The 17,511-nt window shown below is 45.7% G+C and overlaps 1 long non-coding RNA gene across 1 annotated transcript; it reads left to right on the plus strand.

Moving 5' to 3' along the window:
• Positions 1–1,364: 1,364 nt before the first annotated feature.
• Positions 1,365–14,617, plus strand: LOC114014083 (uncharacterized). The gene is made up of 3 exons (XR_003557442.2): positions 1,365–1,864; positions 3,849–3,950; positions 14,202–14,617. It is a non-coding gene; the product is annotated as an uncharacterized LOC114014083 (long non-coding RNA).
• The last annotated feature ends 2,894 nt before the right edge of the window (positions 14,618–17,511 follow it).

Raw genomic sequence — 17,511 nt, forward strand, 5'->3', positions numbered from 1 at the left:
GTTTTATGAAGTTCTGGATTAAGTAATCCATAAATCTTTACTTTCAGTCTGCAGAGGAGTAGCCTGTTCCCATTTATGTTTCCCCCGGCAGGACAGCGAGAGAGGGACTGGAAGCCTGTTGGTTCCCCCTACCTACCTTTTAGCTGGGCAACCCTTAGAGCCCATCCTGTCCTTGCTTGTACTGTTGAGCCTTTCCCACCGTGCTGTGAGGGTACTGTGATGGGAAAGTAATGCCTTTACCACCAGCTCTGCTAATTGCACCTTTGATTTCCCTTAGAAATAATATTCTGTTTCATTCCCTGCCCTAAAAATCTGTATAGTACTGCTTTGTGGACACAAAGCAACTGGCAGCTCCATTGCAGAGGTGGCAAACTTCAGTAGATGCAGTGATTCCTGTATTATGGTGTTTCCCCATTGCCCAGATTGTATCATGTTTCCTACCAGCAGGCTCTGATTTCAGTTATTTTCCTTTTACCTAATTTTCATTGTGTAGACTGGAATATTCCCTGCTAGGAAAATTCTACATGTTTGATTCAGGCTAAATACTGGGAGGAAATTTTCTAAGATGGCTCAGGCACTCCAAAAATGAAGATAAGGAAAAATAGACTGAATTGTCCATATTAAAAAAAAAGTTCCATCAAATTAGTTGATCACATTGTTTTTATTTGGGGCTTTTTTCCTTTTTTTTTTTTTTCTTCTTTTTTTTGGTCAAGATGGATGCTGCTTTAGGGAACTGTGGAACTGTGCAGGGAGGGAGGATTTAAAAGCCTCATCTGATGTGCCTTAAATGAGGCAGGACAGCACAGGAAGAGAAAGGGGAATCTGAAGACTGCTTTGCAGAACTGGATGCTCTGCTTACATATGTGATGTTGGGCAAGTTACTTAATTTTACCACTTCACAGTTGGCCGTTAACTTTTTTTATAGTTTGAAATGTTTATTTAGCACCTCCCATAGGCTCTAAAAGTAGCAAAATAAATGAGTTCTGGAAGAGCAAATGAGCAAGGCAATAGGTATCATTGAAAATTATGGCAATCTATATACCAAATCACTCCAATACCCACCTCAAACAGAGAACGTACCCAGCATATGGATTTATCTGATGCTTCAGTGCTCAGTTATAGAGTAACAGCCAACAGAAAATACAACAATCTGTCATGGGGAGAAACATGACCAAAACAGCAATAAAAGAGAAATTTTATGTCCAGTTTATGTGTGCACAGATTCCAATAAGACTACTGAACTCTCTCAGACAAGTCACGGGTTGGTGTAGGTGAAGAGGCGTCTGCAAATACAGGACATCTTTGGAAACTTTGGGAACAGGTGCTTTCCAGAGAAACGTGTGCCTTCCTGATGTAGCATTCATGTGTTCTCTGTAGGAACAAGAAATTGATGGAAGAATTTTAAATTTAAGGCTTAACTCTGTAATGCATATGCAGGCATAATTTGGACACCCCAAAAAAACCTTGTTGACTTAATTATTTATTTTGTGTCTGGTTTCTAATGCGCTCACCAAAAGAGCATTGCTCAGTCCAGCTGCTCTGAGGTTTTTGATACCCATCTGACTCAGAGGCAGAGCTTCAAACCACAGTGTTCAGTACAGAGACATCAGATGTTTTCACAGTGCAAAGGACACAGGAGTGAAAAGCATTTACTTGGTTAGCAGGCATAACACAGAGAGGACACTTAGCAGTTTGCAACCACCCATACCTAGGATTCTTAAACTATGCTCTTTCTTCTTTCTTTTCCATTTGAACTCTTTTTTTTTTTCCCCAGAGATGTAAAGGACAAACTTGAGAAGCCACCTCTGCTGCAGGTACTTTCCATGTTTCTGAGTGAGCAGGCCAAGAAAAACAGCAAACGAAGGTAATTTTCCTAGTGTCCGCACCAGCTAGAAAAGGTGATGAACAGCAGCAGAAAATTCGCTGACCATTTTAGCATACAGAGCAGCTCACCCTGCTGAAGGGGGACCAACGTACATTGTACCAGCATTGCTGTGCCTCCAGGTCAAGTTGTTGTACTGCAGCTTACCCAGAGCAGGTGTGGATGTCATGTCTGGAAGGACTGCAAAGCTTAGATTTCCCTGTTCAAATAGTGGCTTTTGCCTCATGCTGCCAAAAGCTGTCCATGACCGTGAAGCATCGTCTTGGATGTGACCAGGAGAGCTTCCTTGGCTGCGCTGTTTGCAGGCTATCTGCTTCTAGTGACCACAGCACGACCCCTTCACTTTCACCACTGAAGCTGAGAATCGCTTGCCTGCCCCTGGAAGCGCTTCTCAGCATTCACAGCCATGAAAAACCACAAGAGCTGGAGAAAAATGAGATTTATTCAGAAAGAGGGTATGAATCCAATTAGAGCAAAATAAACAGTCTACACGACACATTTCTTTCTCACCTCTGCAGAAGCTGATCTAGCTAATCCCTTTGTGTTCTAACAGGAAAATAATCGACAGCTTACAACTCTGAAGCCAGTATCGGAGGACTCAGGCAGCAAACACCAGCTGTCCGGGCCTCCAGCCCATCCAGCTCTGTGTTTGTTACTGTGAGCCAGCAGCTGCCTCTTGTGTGTCCTCAAACTTTCTGCAGTGGTGCCTACATGCAAGCACTGACTTGGGGCCACATCTCATTTTCTTATTCCCAAATAAGCATACTGCTTTGCTGCCATGATGCGAGTTTCCTAAATAAGATGATGTTCTGGGAAAGAGATCTTCCTGTGTGCTCAGGAGACAGTCATTTCTTTCTGCAAGCGTGGCGTTCACATAGGCTGCACTGACATCCTGTGGCTCGATTTCCCTGCCTGGAAGGAGCACGAAGGGACAGCTTCACCCCTGTTGCCAGACCCCTCCATGTCCCCCCTCTGCTCCCTGTGGGTCACTGGTGCCCCATCCAAACCCTCTGGGACAGGAAGGGGCACTTGCCCTCTTGCTGAGTCCAGCACCGGCTCCTGCCCGCTGTACCAGGCTGCTGGACACTGGACCTGGTCTCACCGCAGCTGTCACCTCACCCAGACAATGCCAGCCTGGGGAGCCAGTGACCATCTCCCCCCGGCCTTTTTGGCATCCCTGGGATCACTGCCCAGCTGAGCAGGGCAAGGATGAGCTGTAGTGACCCATCGCTAGGTGGGGGTGTTGCTGGCAGGGCAGGGGCTTTTTTAAGGGAAAACTGATGAGGATGCTTCACACACCCCCAACATCTGCCCACCAGGACTCCAGGTGGAGCCCAGATGGCACTTGCCGCACACATTCACAGCACTGAGCCCTGCTGCAGGGCACGCAGGGTCTGCAGCGAGCTGCATCCCCCAGCCTGGGCTCAGACACTGTGCGGAATAGCACCCAGCCCCATCAGAAGTAGAGTTTAATTTTACCTTCCCCTGGGGAATAGTGTTAATCTGTAACTTTTTAGGCATCACTTGATCAGCTGAATAACAGCTATTAGCTTTGGACTCTAGGCATTTTTATGAGATATTAGTTCCAGGGCTTGTGGTTTGGCATAGAAAGCATATTATTCACACACAAAACAACTGCATTAAAATAACATTAGGAATCTGGCTTAAACTGACAAAACCTAGGAAACTCAGAATTAAGGCTGAAAGTATGTCCTTAGCTCACCCACCGCGTGGCTGGTACCACAGCTCAGATGGTATGTCAGGCCCACCAGCTGCAGCCCCGGCTGCCTCCCGCTGAGCCGTGCTCCCTCCTTTTCCAGGGAGGAAACAGGGCTGCACCTCAACCACAGTCCCACCACCCTTGGGGAGCAATGGCCTGTCTTTGTGCCATGGAGCTCTCATCCAGTCGGACAAGGTTTGGGACTTCAGTGTAATGCAGCTCTTTTCTGTGTGTCTTTACTTACAGAGCTGGGTTCCTCCCGTGTCACCAGCATCACCATGGTCAGAGCAAAAACTGCTAAGAAAGCAACACAGGCTGAGGAGGAATTTGTCCGGCGTGTGGTCAGAGGTAAGACATGAGCCAGACAAGAAAATCCACATGGTTCCTTGCTTTGACCTGCCCTTGATTTGCTTTGATTGATCAAGGTACCGCAGCCAGAATGAAATGCAGCCAGGGCAGCGGCTGCCAGCTTGTGCTGGGGGCTCGGCCGCGATGGCTGGCTGGGGGTAGCACCAGCCCCGAGAGAAGCAGACGGGCCTTTCTGAAACCTGCTGGGGGAAAATCCTTGGCCCAGAAAGCACCTTCTAAGGTTGACTTTTTGGATTGCCTTACTGCAAGGGAACTGAGGCCATGAAGTAATGCGGGGACACAGGTTGCTGTCACCAGAGCTGAGGGGGGGAGGGGAACTTGTGCACAAGCTGTGCCAAAGGGCTCCCCTTTCACAGGGCCTTCAGTCAGGGGAAGCCACGCTGCACGTCAAGAAATCTGTGTCGTAGCATCCAGTGGCTGAAAAATGAAGGAAGGTCCCCAAAAGGGTCATGCGGTGGGTCAAAAAGCAGCAGTGCTGGGGACATTCCCAGTCAAAACATCTGCTGTGCTCCCGTTTTTCTCCCAAAGCCCTGCCCTTGATCATGGGACGCAAATATCAAAATGCTCATCTGGCTGCTGGCTTTCCAGAAAGTGTATCTGAGCTCTGGAAAAGGAGATCTCAGCTGCAGCATGTTTGCTGCAAAAGCAAACAAAAGCGGTATCACAGCTCACATCCTCCAAGAATCACCACAGGACCCTAGGAAGGACCAATCTGCCCACTCCTGGTGACAGACTGGCATGATTCTTTTTAAGACGTCTTTTTTTTCTTCTATGGGCAAGTATTTGCCTCCAGTTTGCAGTAAAATCAGCTTCTGTAAAAACATATATGAAATGAGCTTCACTTCTGCTCTACCCATTCCTTTTATTTATGAGCTCTGCCATTTTGTATGAAACAATCCAAGATGTTCGTGCGTGAGACATCTCTCAAGGATAAACCACAGTAAATGGAAAAAAAAAAAAAAACCAAACAAAACCCCCAGAAGGTAGCAGCCAAAAAAAAAAAAAATTCTGTTCAAATTGCAAGGTTGTCACACTGCTCTGTAAAAAGGGGTGCACCTTAACCATATTGGGTGTGATTTTCTCCTCTTGGTGAGGTGAGAGAGACATTTGCTATTCCTATCTTGGAAGCAAAACAGAATAATTATTGCCTTTCCCAGCAAAGGCAAATGCAACTGAACTTAGCTGTGTGCTTTTTACTTGTGTGCCATAAACCAACACATTCCCTCGCTGGCTGGCATTTGCAACAGACCACAAACACAGTACTACACCTGGCACCAAATCTGTATTTTAGGTCAGAACTACATTCTGGTGATAAGATGAAGGATGCTTGTTCTCTGGACACACTGTCCCAGAAACACTGTAGCTAAATTTACCATAGAATAATTCCGGTTTAATTCTTAGGAGGTTTTCTAATGCAAAATAAATGTTTTGCTTGTTGTGGAACCATTCTCCAAACATAACCTGGGACCCCAGCATCAAGTTTCCTTGGTCTTTTAAAGTTGCTGAGTGTCTCTGTGCCTTTTAGAGTACAGCTAGTGCCACAGGTACTCACAGCTTCTGAAAAAGCAGTCTGAAATGAGTGGGTGCTGCGTGACATAGGGTCTGTGTCCACAACACGCAAATGATGACCATATGTGAATCAATCCTAATCCTCTGCTGTAAAAAAAAAAAAAAAAAGCTGAGCCTAAAAATAGCAAATAGTAAAATCTCCTCCACATTGGGCCCACCTTGTGCCACAGAGCCAGCGTGACCTGTTATGGAGCAAACACCTGTGCCTTGCATGTCCCACAGCTGCAAGGTGCTGTACGGTGCCTCCCCTGCACACGAGCATGCGCTTGGCCTTTGAATTTCATGAGGCAGCTGCTCAGAGCTGTGCCAGTGGGTGTCTATGGGATGTACATGCAGATGTACACATACGAGCAGTGTATTTACAGAAAATGATAGAAAATAAAATAGGCCAGGATGTGTTTTCAGGTGCCACCTGGAAGGTTTTTTACCAAAAAAATAAAAGTTGAGACTGCAGTTGTGTTCAACTTATTAAGTACATTGTGCCCCTTTAAAAATATGGTTGAAATGGCAGGTGATTGTTCCCGTATTAAGGAAGGCTTAAGAATGACTGACAAGATCTACTTTTGCAGCTCTTATTTCTGCCAATCAAATTACCGAGGACAAGACTGAATAGTGCATATTTAGAAAATGTATTTTTAAAGTTGGGCTTTGACGGAACAGTAACTTCATGAGAAAGTGAAGCCTTCCCTTCCCAACTAGCTGTGACTGAAATACACCAAACAGAATGGGGAAGGGGAAGGGGAAGGTATAACGAAGAAACAAAGCCATAAAACAAAAAGGCAGTTTTGCCAGATGTGCACCTGCACCCTACACAGAAAGTGTAATTTCTTCAAAGAAGATATCTAGGCTTGGGATCAAATCTGGGTGCTCATACCCAAGGGCTTTGATCAGAAGAGACAGGCAAGGAAGGAGAGGCGGGGGGTAGCCCTGTATGTTAGGGGGTGCTCTGGTTGGCTAGAGCCTAATGATGGTGACCGTAGGGCTGAGTGTTAATGGGCAAGAATCAGGGGGAAGGCCAACCAGGCAGATATCCTGGTGGGAGTCTGTTAGAGGCCACCCAACCAGGATGAAGAGGTAGATGAAATATTCTATGAGCAGCTGGGAGAAGTCTCACAATCATTAGACCTTGTTCTTGTGGGTGACTTCAACCCACCAGATGCCTGCTGGAAACACAACACAGCAGGGAGGGAACAGCCTAGGAGGCTCCTGGAGTGTGTGGCAGGTCCCTTCCTGACACAGCTGGTGAGTGAGCCACGAGGGAAGGCACCTCGCTGGGCCTGTTGTTTGTCAACAGAGAAGGACCTGTGGGTGATGTGATGGCTGGAGGCCGTCTTGGGCACAGCAAACATGAAATGATAAGAGTTTTCAATTCCTGGAGAAGTAAGGAGTGGGGTCAGCAGAACTGCTGCCTTGGCCTTCCGGAGGGCAGACTTTGGCCTGTTGAGGAGCCTGGTTGACAGAGTCCCTTGGGAGGCAGTCCTGAAGGGCCAAGGAGTCCAGGAAGGCTGGACACTATTTGAGAAGGATATCCTAAAGGCACAGGAGCAAGCCACCCCCACGTGCTGAAAGATGCACCCTCAGGGAAGAAGACTGCTCTGGCTGAACAGAGAGCTGTGGCTGGAGCTCAGGAAAAAAAGAGTTTATGACCGTTGGAAGAAAGAGCAGGCAACTCAGGAGGACTACAAGGATGTTGTGAGGTTATGCAGGGAGAAAATTAGAAGGGCCACAGCCCAGCTAGAACTTAATCTGGCTATGGCCATAAAAGACAATAATAAATGTTTCTATAAATACATTAGCAACAAAAGGAGGGCTAAGGAGAATCTTCATCCTTTACTGGATGTGGGGGTGTCCTGTTTTCAGCTGGGATGGAGTTAATTTCTTCTTAGTAGCTAGTACAGTGCTGTGTTTTGGCTCTGATGTGAGAACAATGTTGATAGCACACTGATGTTTTCAGTCGTTGCTGGGTGATGTTTATACTAAGTCAAGGACTTTTTGGTTTCTTGGGCTTTGCCAGCAATAAGGCTGGAGGGGAGCCAGAGACTGGGAGGGGACACAGCCAGGACAGCTGACCTGAACCAGCCAAAGAGGTATTCCATACCATGGGACGTCATGCTTGGTATATAAACTTGGGAGGTTAGCTGGGGCCTGCAGATCGTTGCTCAGGGACCAGCTGGGCATCCGTCAGCAGGTGGTGAGCAGTTGTGCTGTGCATCACTTGTTTTCCTTTCTCCCTTTCCCTTTGGATTTTATTCTTTCCCTCACCTTTTCCATTATAACTGTTGTTGTTGTGATTATTATTATTTCCTTTTTAATCTGTTTAAATTATTGAACTGTTCTTATGTCAACCCTCGAGATTTACATTCCTTTTCAATTCTCCTCCCCACCCCTCTGGGTGGGGGAGCGAGCAAGCAGCTGCGTGGTGCTTGGTTGCCAGCTGGGGTTAAACCAGGGCACAGGGGAAAACGTAGTGACAAAGGATGAGGAAGACCCTGAGGTACTTAATGCCTTCTTTGCCTCAGTCTTTAATAGTAAGACCTGTTGTTCTCTGAGTACCCAGCCCCCTGAGCTGGAAGACAGGGACAGGGAGCAGAATGAAGCCCCCTAATCCAGGGGGAAATGGTTAGCACCTGCTACACCAGCTAGATACTCACAGGTCTATGGGACGAGATGGGATCCACCCAAGGGTACTGAGGGAGCTGGCAGAGGTGCTCACTGAGCCACCTTCAACCATTTATCAGCAGTCCTGGCTGACCAGGGAGGTCCCAGCAGACTGGAGGTTGGCCAATGTGACACTCATGTACAAGAAGGGCAGGAAGGAGGATCCAGGAAACTACAGATCTTTCAGCCTGACTTTGGTGCCAGGGAAGGTTATGGAGCAGATCACCCTGAGGGGCATAACGTGGCACATGCAGGACAATCAGGGGATCAGGCCCAGCCAGCATGGGGTTATGAAAGACAGGTCCTTCCTGATGGACCTGATCTCCTTCTGTAACGAGGTGACTCAGTGGATGAGGGAAGGGCTGTGGATGTTGTCTACCTAGACTTCAGTAAATCCTGAAACTGTTTCCCACTGCATTGTCCTGGATGAACTGGCTCCTCATGGCTTGGACGGGTAGCCTCTTCACTTGGTAAAAAAACTGGCTGGGTGGCTGGGCCCAAAGCATGGTGGTGAATGGAGTTACATCCAGCTGGCAACCTGTTACAAATGGTGTTCCCCAGGGCTCAGCACTGGGGCCAGTTCTGTTTGATATCTTTATCAATGATCTGGATGAGGCGATCAAGTGCACCCTCAGTACTCTGCAGGCAACACCAGCTTGGGGGAGAGTGTTGATCTGCTGGAGGGCAGGAAGGCTCTGCAGAGGGATCTGGGCAGGCTGGATCAGTGGGCCAAGGCCAACTGAGGTTCAACACGGCTCAGTGCTGGGCCCTGCACCTGGGTCACACCAGCCCCACACAGCGCTACAGGCTGGGGGAAGGGCGGCTGGAAAGTGCCTGGTGGGAAAGGGCCTGGGGGTGCTGGCTGGCAGCCAGCTGAACATGAGCCAGCAGTGTGCCCAGGTGGCCAAGAGGGCCAACAGCATCCGGGCTTGTATCTGAAGCAGTGTGGCCAGCTGGACAAGGCAAGTGGTCATCCCTCTGTACTCGGCACTGGGGAGGCCGCTCCTTGAACCCCGTGTTCAGTTTTGGGCCCCTCACTGCAAGAGGGACGTAGAGGTGCTGGAGCGTGTCCAGGGAAGGGCAAAGAGGCTGGTGAAGGGTCTGGAGAACAAGTCTTACAAGGAGCGGCTGAGGGAACTGGGGCTGCTTAGCCTGGAGAAGAGGAGGCTCAGGGGGGACCTTATTGCTGTCTGCAACTCCCTGAAAGGAGGCTGTAGGCAGGTGGGGGTAGGTGTCTTCTCCCGAGTAATAAGCAACAGGACAAGAGGAGATGGCCTCAGGTTGTGCCAGGGGAGGTTTAGATTGGTATTAGGGAAAATATCTTCACTGAAAGGATGGCCAAGCATTGGAACAAGCTGCCCAGGGACATGGTGGAATCACCATCCCTGGAGGTATTTAAAAGATGTGTAGCTGTGGTGCTTAGGGACATGGTTTAGTGGTGGATTTGGCAGTGCTGGGTTAGCGGTTGGATTTAAAGTTGGATCTTAAAGGTCTTTTCCAACCTAAACGATTCTGTGATTCTATGATTCTAACCCTTTCCTCCCACTCTGGCTACCACCCACATCTCAGCTCTTCATCAGTCCCCTCCCTCTTCATCTGCTCTTGCTGCCAGGTGGTCTGGCATTCCCTTATCACAGCCTCAAAGGACTCTGCAGTATGGGGGACTGGAAAAACAAACTAAATTCTGCTCCTGACCTAGGCAGGTAGGTCCCCAGGTGCCTGTCCTCATTACAGAGATTGTTTAGGGAGCTGGATCCAGCTGGCAAAGGTTTCTCATTAGGATGGCAAGGCTGAAAATGTGAAGCTGGAGGGAAATAATGTGGTTCTGAAGTAGAGGTGGCCTGGAGGCTGGGGTTAAAGAGGTGGTGGTAAGACTTTTTTTTTTTTTTTTTTTTTTTTACTTATTTTATTTTAGCTTAGCATTGTGGGGTTCAGTTAGTTATGGAAGTGGCAGCACATTTTGGGTGGGTTCAGGTTTGTTTGGATTCCCCCCTTCCCCCCCTCCCCTGCTCTAAGGATGTTACAATTTTACAAGTGTTACATTTTGACTAGTTCTAACAGAGACTTGGGACAGGAAAAAGCCTGGCTTAGGGTTTCTTGAGTCTGGATCTTGTGCAATGTGTGGGAGTTGTGCTCCTGCTATTTTTTTAGTGAGTATATGAGGAAAGGCAGGGAGAGTGGGCAGTGCTTAGACTCTGCTTATTTTTGCACTAGCAAACAGCATAGCTTTGGCAGAGGAAGAAAGATTTCATGTGTTGAGCTGCCACATTAAAGCCATGGGCAGCTCCTGACAGCATCTTCTCTTTTAGAAATATCACAGATATGAGAAAGTGGTCAGCAATAGGGCCCACTGCCCTTTTGACTGGAAAGAGTAGATAACAACAGAATGCAAACAGGAGAAAGAAATTAGATGGAGGACAATTGCAGAGGCTTTAAGGGTCTCAAGACTTTGTGTTTCAGGTCTGCTAACCCTGCAGAAGCTCTGTCTCATTTAATGTCATTAGCCAGTCCCCTATGTGAGAGCCCACTTGTGTGGCTGCTAAGAAGCTTTTACAAAATGTGCTTTATGGCCAGTTATAAGCTCTTCAGTGTTCTTACAACAGCAGAATACTTACTTACTGGAATTGTTGGGCCAGCTGGACCACTGTGTATACAGCCACGTGCCTTCCCAGAAGTGGGTAAGGCATGTGTTTGCATGTCCAAGGAAACTTTGCTTGGAGTGCAACTTCACTGTGATTGTTTCAGTGGTTTCTCTGCCCCTTGACTTTGTGTACAGAATGAGAGGTGTTCTGTGTAGCTCAGCCCAAAATCACCAAACTCTGCTCTGTGTACATTTCAAAGGATCAATGAGTCTAACAGCTGCACTTTGTGATAGTGATAAACGTTAGCTGAGGTAGCTATAGTCTGTTAAGAAATATTCCTGTGTCTGTTGGCTCCTGTTGTCTCTTATTCTGCTCTTTGCACTAATGGCATCTGCACATCCAGCGCTGTTTGGGTGCCAGGTGACCGCATGATCTAGCCATCCAATTGCTTTTCAATGATGAATTGCTATAGCTGCTGCTGGCTGCATATGGCAGGTCAGTAGCATTGCCTGGTTACCTGCGGTGAATCTGCATTGCAGCTACTGTTTGCTGAAGGATGTAGCTGAGAAGAGGAGACTTAAGGAAAAAGAGAGGGGGGTGCACACACACAAGTGAAATAATACTGAGGAAAAACTGGAGCAGTTTTTAGTCCTCAGGTCTGTAGTCTAGTTCAGCTGAAGGCATAGGAAAGCTGGGCAAACACAAATGAACTGCCAAACTTCAGAATTAGCCCACCTCATCCATCTATCTTTCCTTCCATTGCGGGGAGGTTGAAAATCTCCATGACTCAATGATCATAATTTTTCTTCACTCCAATAGCTGCCATCCTGGCTGCCTGCCCCTGCCAGCCCGCTACACAACTTGTATGCTAATGTTTGGATTTTAGTGGTGGGAAACGAATGTCAGGCTGTACTGTCTTCATGCACCACCGAGCTGTGCTTATGGTTGCTCTTGGCAGAACCAAATGATTAAACAGATAAAACAATCAGTCTTTTTATTTCCAAACATTAACCTAACTGTTAATAAAGCACAACCCATGTCATCCTTATGGACTCTGCAGAGCTGAGTCATATTAAAAACAGGATTTGAATGCTGGAAAAAGTCTCATACTTCTTTCCTGTGCTGAGAGGCAGTACCCAGAGCTTGCCTCGGAGAACTTTGCTGTGAGGAAGCTGGCTGGGCTACAGCTGCCAAGGAAAGCAAAGAGGCTGTGACCTGCATGCTTCGGTGTGGGCGCAGTAGGCTGCTGTGCTGGTGCCCTGGATGGATGGATGGATGGCTGTGTCCCTGCCTCTTCCCTCCCTCCCAGTGCTCAGCAGGGATCTCCTCTCAGCCTCCCAGGGTGGGTGGCAAAGGTTTGTCAGGCTCCAAGGCAGAGGAAATGGAGTGATTCTCCCTCTCAGTGGACTTTGCCCTTGGTGACTGAAGATATTTTTCCCCAAACATCCCCAGCGAAAACAGAGGGGTTTTGTAAATTCATTATGTCACTGAGGAATCTGTTTAATCAGCTGCCTTTCCCTGGAGGCACTTAGCACTTAATGAGAGACATGATGGAAGGAATCAAAATTGGTTTACAAGATTTTAGCCTCAAACCCCCTAGCTGATGCATTGCTGAGTGTGCTGTAATTTAGAGGAGCAAATGGAGACACTGAGCAGCTCTCACCCTGTCTGTGTGGGTCAGTGCCAGAGGCAAGAGGTGAAGCCTCAAGCTCTGTGTTGCATTGTTCCTTTCCTAGGTGTTATCAAAATTAATAGCAAAAGTCTTTTTGTTACCAGGAGCCTGAATGGTGCTCCTGGTACAATCTGGCAAGCGCTCTTATTGCCCATTTTGCCAGTTACACTAAGGCATATCCTAGTTTAGTTTATCTACATACTAATTCAAAAAGCAGCCCAAAGAGAAACATTGCATATACATGAGAAGGAGCTTTATGCACTAGACAAACAGTGGGACAACAGAGCTGGTTCAAAAAACACTATAAAAACCTTTGCATGTAAAGTGAACGTACAAAGAAAGGGCACTTTCAGAAAACGACTGTGCGTTGTTTGCTTGCTTTCCCTGGTTGCCTGTGCTACCCCTAGTCCTTCCAATTAACTTGTACCCTGCTATCTTAGTGTGATGGGACAATGGGACAGGCTGATGTAGCAGCAGCTTTCCCACTAACAAGTTATGTTTACAGGTGCAAGGTCTTCATGAAATCTCACTCTGAAGGACTCTCTGCGGGCTTGTGCGTGATGTGCCCTCAGGAATGTATGAAGTATTTTATTACTGTAAAATAATTCCCATGCCAGCATCTCATTAGCCTTTACCTTTTAGCTTCTCCACTCCCCCACCCCTGAGTAAATAAAGACTAAATCGTTTGGAAGCAGATTTTCCTGCAGTGTAATTGCTGTGCTAGCAACAGCCGAGTGTTTTCCATAGGGCAGGGGAGCAACATGCTCTGCTGGGAGGGGAGGGTGGTTTGTTCACTCCTCTCAAGCAACAGCTGCTGGAGCCAGCACTCACTGCAGATTTTTCACCCCAGTATCATTTTTGCGATACTACTTTGAGAGGGAACCAGCACCCTTTGCCCCTCAAGCAATTATCAAAGAGACAGCCAAAAGTGAAAACCTTTGAACTGGCTGGCTGCTTTTTGACCTGCTCTGGGTCCCAGTGATCTGAACGTTGAGCTGTCCTCAGTTGTGAAGATACTGTCCAAAATCACTTCCCACAGTCGCGTTTATTGAAAGAAGTGCAATTTTGCAAGGATAAATCTATTAATGTAACCTGCCAAAGCATGACAAATTGAACTTCACAGAGAAAAAACCTAAAACTTGTGGTTTATTACTCATGTATAGTTTATAATATGCTTATATGTAATCACGCATGTCTTGGATGTAGATATTTAGATTTTTATATAGCTAGAACATATTGTTTGTGTTAAATTCATAAGATATATAGCTTGGACTAAAAGTAGCATTTTCTCACAAAGATGAGATGTAACGGATGGCAAAGTAGATGTACGCTCATCACATTTATTTTACTTTCAGCTGTAATAATTGATAGTCTATATAATGTACACATATGAGGTTTTTTAATATAAATATGGATTTGTGAGAGTGCTGCTTACCATCAGTCTGTAACACATGATTTAGAGATTATTTATGGGCTGTTGGTATCTTTCTCACTATTTTTTTTTTTAAGTTCAAAAGGACTGCAGGGGAAAACACAATTTAGCATGGAATTGATTTTACGTCAGCTGGTTTTACATGAAATAATATTACAGTATTAAAGAATTGCATTGTCACTTCTTGCTGTGAAGTTGCATTATGTTCTGTAGCCTTGGCGTACTTATTAATCCTTCAGTAGTGCACACTTAATTGTTCAGCAAATAACATAACACATAAAGAAATAATACCTACAATGTGATTTATATCTCTTCAGGCAAAGACACTGAGAACTGGATCATCTGCCTTCATTTATTATACTGCAACACAGGAACAGCCACGGGACCTGAAAACTGTGGCCAGTTAGGACACACTGAAAATCCATACCCTGGAAACAAAAGGTATGTCTGCTCTATCAGTCAGTCAAGTACAAGTCTGAATCGCTTTTAAAACTAAACACATGCATGATGCATTAACATATGCATCCTGTGGTGGACAGAAACTTTGAGGCTCTGAGCTTGCTGGACAGAACAAGGGTGGTGTGATCACCAAAGCCCAGCTTAGCTGCTGTACGCTCACTGTAGGGAGCAGGGGTGTGCAGCCAAATAAATGTAGTCTCTGACTCCAAGGGATGTAGATATATTGAGCCAGTAGGACTTCTAGGGGTAGAGGGAATGGGAGGGTGGGCAGAGAGAAGTGATTTTAATAGCTGATGGGGTTTCCCACTAGGAGTCTACCTGGAATAGCAGAACCATTTGCCAACACAAGCATCGGTTTACAGGTTTCTAGACAGCGTCTGTAAATGGTGGAGAGCAGAGTCTACTAGAAATAGGTTTTGCATCCAGTCCAATCCCAAGCTTTGGCATACCAGACTTTGAGTCTCCCCAAATACTTAATTTTTAATACATGCTGTAAAAACCTGGTGTACATAGATTGTGTGGCTCTTCATGATTACAACTCCTTGCATCTTGCCCTCTACCTTGAAGGACAAAGGGTGCAGATCTTCTGATGCAACGTGCTCTGGAGAGTAGAACCAGTCCATTTGTTTTCCTTCAGCCTTCAGAAACAGCTGGAGAGCAAAAACCTGGTCTCCACCATGTTCCATGGGTCATGCTTTTTAATTAGTATTTATTTTTCCTCCAACTCCACCACACCCATTTCTCTTGCTTTTTCCCAAGTAATTAATTTAAAAACAAACATGTTTTCAGTGAAAGGAAGTTAGAAGATAAATGTATTCAAAATAGGACTGTTTTCTTTCCTTGTAAGTAAACCAGGCTCCCATGTGTGCCCTATGTATTTCACAGGATCAAGGCGCTGATCATTTTGCATATTAGCATTTTGTATTTGTAGCACTCTGACTTGCCATATTTTTTGTGTTTACTTGAATTTTCCCTTTCTGTGCCTTTTTTTCCTATTCCCCTCTATTTCTGATCTTTTTATTTTGTCAGGCAGAAAATAAGCACACTCTATAGGCCAAACTGAAATACCACTTGAATATATCATGGATTGCACAAAATACTGTCCCTCGAGGGCACTACTTGGAACGTGTTAAGGCAATGGTAGCCTAGTCCAGCCAAGCTGCTAAGTGGCAGACTCCTCACATACAGTATAGCTCAAGTGTCTGTAAGAGAGGTCTTAAGTTCATTCACAAGTTCAACCCTTGTATGCCATCTGCACACCTTACGGCACCTCCACTGCATGGCCACAGGCTATATTCTGGAGATCTCTGAAGGGAAAAGTCCAGGCATGCTCACCACCTTGATGTGTGTTCAAGATGTTCTGGATGAGTCAGGCATGGGCAGATTATATTTCAGCCCTCTAGCAGGTGCAGCAAGTCCTGCTCTTCATCAGTAGCATGTGGATGGCCCCAAGTACCCACAAGATAGATGGTGGAGTTCAAAGAGGACAGTATAGATGGAAGATTGGAGAGGTGCATCACAGAGCTTGCTATGTTCTTCAGCTCACGGCATTCAGGCATAACAAGGCTTAAAAAACTTTTCCAGGCTCCTTGCCTCAGTTTGGGAGTCTCTGAATCCCACTGAGAATCCTTTATGCTGCTCATTTTGTTGATCAATCTGCTCAGGCCCTAAATGTTACTATTCTAAATCATCAGGCTGTGTGGTTATGAAGAAGCAATAGAGCGAGGGTCTTTTGCTTAATGGGACTCAGATGCACAACTGTATCTTACTTACACTTCTATGTGAAGTAAAAGTGGAGACTCTTTTGTCTAAAAAATGGTGGAAAAACAGAAATTAAGAGCCATGAGGAAATGTCTGGGAGCTGCTGGCAGTACAGTTCAGGAAGGAAAGCAAGCACAGGGTGTTATGCAATTCCTGTGCATGGTCATCTGCTATACAAGCTACAAACCCTGTTGACCTAAAGGACATCTCTTTTGAGTTTTAAAATCCTTTAACTAATCTGAGTCATTTGCACAGCTGAACAGACTCAAGGCCTCTTAAGCGAATTGGCAATACCTATAATTCTGCAGGAAATTAGGGAATATTAGGTAGTCCCAAAGCAGAGGAAGAAATAAAAAGAAGTCATAAAACCTCTGGTCTCTGGGAAAGCTCTGGGTGTAGATGACTTTCTAATAGAATTTTCTAAACTCTTTCAGTCTCACTTGGCTCCTGTCATACGGAAAATTTTTCAAAAGGCCAAAGCAAAAGGGTTCCATTTCAGCATTAATTGCAGTGTTGGGTTTTCTTAACTCTCTTTCCTAGGAAATAACTCACTGATGCACCATTTGCAATAATTAAATTATAGCCCAATTCTTTTGACTAATGTGACTCAGAAGACACAGGTTAAAATAGCATCTAGAAAATGTCTGAACGGCATACCTTATGGGCAAGAACTTAGCATATAGCTTGAGGTTCACATTAATCAGAAAGCTGCTACAGAGTCTATAGACCTGTTATTATAATTTGCTATTTTTAAAATTCTCTGAAGTAATCAGAAAATCAACCAGCTCAACATCCCTAAAGAGAGCTGCTTCCCACCCACCAGCAGTGGCTGACTTCACTGTTGACATAAAAATCATGAAGATCTCAGTCTAGATTCTGCCATGTAATTGTATCTTTAATTTTGGCCTTGTTGAAAGTCTGCTGGAAAACTGAGCTTGTGTGTCCTCATTAGAAGCAATTCATATGTAAATCACTTAAGATTTCTTCTTTCTTTTTTTTTCTTTTTTTTTTTTTTTTTTTTAACTTAAAGAAAGCAAGCCTCCCTGTGACTCATTCTGCAGGCTCTTGCTCCTCTAGTGGCTCCCGTGTGGCTGTGACTCCTGGCAAATTTGATGCAGAGCGAGAAGGTTGCTGGCCACACTGGGCTTCTCTTGCCTTAGCTGCTGGAGTAAGACTTTACTTTTTGCCGGCCTTGATTTAGTCGTTGAAAGGATGTCAGATGAAACTATGCTATCTTCTACACGCTTGTGCCTGGTGTACACCCATGGAAGGTGCTCCCTCCCTTCAGTCAATAGCAGCCATCTACTTATCAAATTCTTTGTATATTGGAAGGCTTAATTTTTGCTCTTTTACATGCAAAAATAAGCTAAACTGGCAGCACAGCCATAGAGGAATGACATCCTAGTG

This window comes from Falco peregrinus, chromosome 7 (genome assembly GCF_023634155.1).
Source record: "Falco peregrinus isolate bFalPer1 chromosome 7, bFalPer1.pri, whole genome shotgun sequence".
In the NCBI taxonomy this organism is placed as follows: domain Eukaryota; kingdom Metazoa; phylum Chordata; class Aves; order Falconiformes; family Falconidae; genus Falco; species Falco peregrinus.